Here is a 3655-nt window from a genome sequence, read left to right on the forward strand (position 1 = left end):
TCTTTAAAGATAAATTTTTGTTTATATTTATGATTATTTTCTTGGATGTTAATCCCAATGAGTGGTATTTCTGGTTTATAGGGTACGAGATTGTCAAAATTCTTGATATATACTGTAAAATTTTTTCCCAAAGGGCTACATCAACTTGGATTCCCACACAGCATTGTGAAATATTTATTTCTGTGGCCTGAATTGAGTATTACCAATTTTTTTCATCTTTATATTTTAAATGGACAGAAAAATATCATTTACATTTTCATGTCTTTAATCACTGGTGAAGTTGAATATTTTTCTAATCTTTACTGACCAAGCTGGCTGGCTAGCTCAGTTGGTTAAAGTGTGGTGCTGATAATCTTTACTGACCATTCTTATATTTTATAAATGATCTGTTTGTTTCTTTTGCTTATTTTCTATTATAAACTTTTGGCATATCCTATTGGTTTATAAAACTCTTTTCTTAATGAAAGTACTAAATATTTGTAATGTGCATTACAAATACTTTTACTGGATCATTCTTCGCTTTTTAATGTGGTTATGACAATGTAAGATACTTAATTTTAAATTGTCCTTACAGTCTAATCTATTTTTTGTCTTGTGTGTTTTTTTATTGTTCTTGTGCTTAAAAATGTCTTCACATTCCTACAAGTCAGTTAAATAAGGGCCTATTTTGTCTTTTAATTGTTCATGGCTTTATTTTTTATACTGGTCTCTCACTTAAGTCAGATTATTGCATTATAGAGTAAGATCAGAAAGTAACTTACAGTTTTCTCTTCAAATACCCAATTTTATCATATGTTGAATAATATATACATTCCCCACTGGTTTGTAATGGTCCATTATCTCATACTACTTTATTTTTTAATTTCAAGTTTTCATTTAAATTCTAGTTAGTTAACATATATGGTAAAATTGGTTTCAGGTATAGAATTTAGTGATTCAGGACTTATATATAATAACACTCAGTGTTCATCAGCACAAGTGCCCTTCTTAATGCTTATTACCGATTTACCCATCCCTGGTCCACCTCTCTTCCAGCAGCCCTCAGTTTGTTCTCTATAGTTAAGAGTCCTTTATGATTTGCCTCTCTCTTTTTTCCCCCTTCTCCTATGTTCATCTGTTTCTTTTCTTAAATTCCATGTTTGAGTGAAATCGTATGGTATATTTATCTTTTTCTGGCTTATTTCATTTTGCATAATACAATCTAGCTCCATCCATGTCACTGAAAATGGCAAATTTCATTCTTTCTGATGGCTGAGTAATATTCCATTGTGTATATATACCACACATCTTTATCCATTCAGTTCATCCAGCTGATGGACGTTTGGGCTCTTTCCATAATTTGGCATTGTTGATAATGCTGCTATAAACATTAGGGTGCATGTACCCCTTCAAATCTGCATTTTTGTATCCTTTGGATAAATACCTAGTAGTGCAATTGCTAGGTTGTTGGGTAGCTCTATTTTCAACTTTTTGATGGACCTCCAAACTGCTTTCCACAATGGCTGCACCAGTTTGCATTCCAACCAACAGTGTAAGAGGGTTCCCCTTTCTTTGCATCCTCGCCAACATCTGTTGTTTTCTATGTTAATATTAGCCATTCTCACTGGTGTGAGGTTATATCTCATTGTGGTTTTGATTTGTATTTCCCTGATGCTGAATGTTGTGGAACATTTTCTCATGTGTCTGTTGGCCACCTGCATCTCTTCTTTGGAAAAATGTCTATTCAGGTCTTCTGCCCATTTCTTAATTAGGTTATTTATTTTTTGGTTGTTGAGTTTGATAAGTTCTTTATAGATTTTGGATGCTAACCCTTTATAGGATATGTCATTTGAAATATCTTCTCCCATTCTGTAGGCTGCCTTTTAGTTTTGTTGATTGTTTCCTTCACTGTGCAAAAGCTTTTTATCTTGAGGAAGTCCCAATAGTTCATTTTTGTTTTTGTTTCCCTTGCCTCCAGAGACATTTCTAGTAAGAAGTTGCTATAGCCAAGGTCACTGAAGTTGCTGCCTATGTTCTCCTCTGGGATTTTGATGGCTTCCTGTCTCACATTTAGGTCTTTCATCCATTCTGAATTTATTTTTGTGTCTGGTGTAAGAAAGTGATCCAGTTTCATTTTTCTGCATGTGGCTGTTTTGCAGTTTCCACAACATCATTTGTTGAAGAGACTGTCTTTTTTCCATTAGATACTCTTCCCTGATTTGTTAAAGCTTAGTTGACTTTACAGTTGTGGGTCCATTTCTGATTTTTTGCTCTATTCCATTGATCCATGTATCTGTTTTTGTGCCAATACCATACTTCTCATACTACTTTTTTTGTAAATATTTTTTCAAGATGTGGTATTCCATTTCATTGATTCATTTACTAATTAGTGAATTATTACTGTACTGTTTTCATTATTGTAACTTTCTAAGAATCTTTAACTTCCGGAGGTTGTACCCATACTTTTGATATAATTATTCAGTTAAAACTTCTAAACATTCTGGTTACACATTTTAAAAAAAGACACTAATCATTAACTCTGAGACAAGAGGCATTGTATCTTATCTCATTAAACAGACAAGTTTATTCATGTCAAAAAAGCTGAAATGACTTGGCCAAGATTTCTGAGCTCCCTAGAAGCTGGGGTAGAATTTGAATCCAGACTGCTACAACAGATTTAGAGGGCTTTCTACCACTTCATACTAGTTTTTGCTTTCACGAGGTGTCAACAAAATGCAGGACTGAATGGTTTCAATTCAGCCAGGGTGAGCATTAACCAAGATGCAAGTACTCTAACATCGTTCCTGATCCTGGGGCCACTAATATGCTATAAACTTCTTCAGTAAAGTATCAAGTGTAGAAATTGTTGAATAAAGGGTAGAGAAGGAAGGAGAGATTCATTCTAACTAGAGGTTGGAGGTTTCCAAAAAGAGATGACCTCTCTGCTGAGGCTCGAAGGATGACCCACATTGAGAAAGAAAAGGATGAACAGTACAGAACGGACAAAAACACAAAGCATAAAACAACAGTATCTTCAGGGGCTCTATTTTGCTCCCTTGCCCCCCCCCATGCCACCCAACCAATCCATGAGCCCTACTGCTGACACCACTTTAAAAAATAAATCCCAACTATGCAAGTTCTTCATCATGTTAGTGATCATCCCAGATAGCTGAGTGTGGCCCTTCAAAACGCTATGTATCTCCATGGTCCTGTCTGTCTGCTGAGCTCCCAAAACTGCCTCCCTGAATCTTCACCTTTCCTCTTTACCTCGTTATTTCCAACTAGCTTTCATGTTTCCATCAAAAAAAAAAAATCTCCATTCTCTCAGAAATCCTATCTTCTGCAGAATCAAGCATTTGGGATAATAAGAGTGTATTTTAGTAACAACCCAATGAGGCTCTTAAATCAAGTACAGCAAGTCACAGTGCTTGTTCATAGTGCAATTGTCTCAACCGTCCACTCCATCAGTTTCTTGAGTTCTTCCCTCCCCCCACTTTTCTAATCCACTGGATTATGTGAGTGCAAAATGAGACAACATATATGAAAACACTTTTATAAAAAATATTTAATTTATTTATTTGACAGAGAAATCACAAGTAGGCAGAGAGGCAGGCAGGGCAGGGGAAGCAGGCTCCCCGCTGAGCAAAGACCCCCCCCCAATGCAGGGCTCAATCCC

Source organism: Enhydra lutris, unplaced genomic scaffold (assembly GCF_002288905.1).
Source record: "Enhydra lutris kenyoni isolate GAN:26980312 unplaced genomic scaffold, ASM228890v2 scaffoldscaffold7, whole genome shotgun sequence".
NCBI lineage: Eukaryota > Metazoa > Chordata > Mammalia > Carnivora > Mustelidae > Enhydra > Enhydra lutris.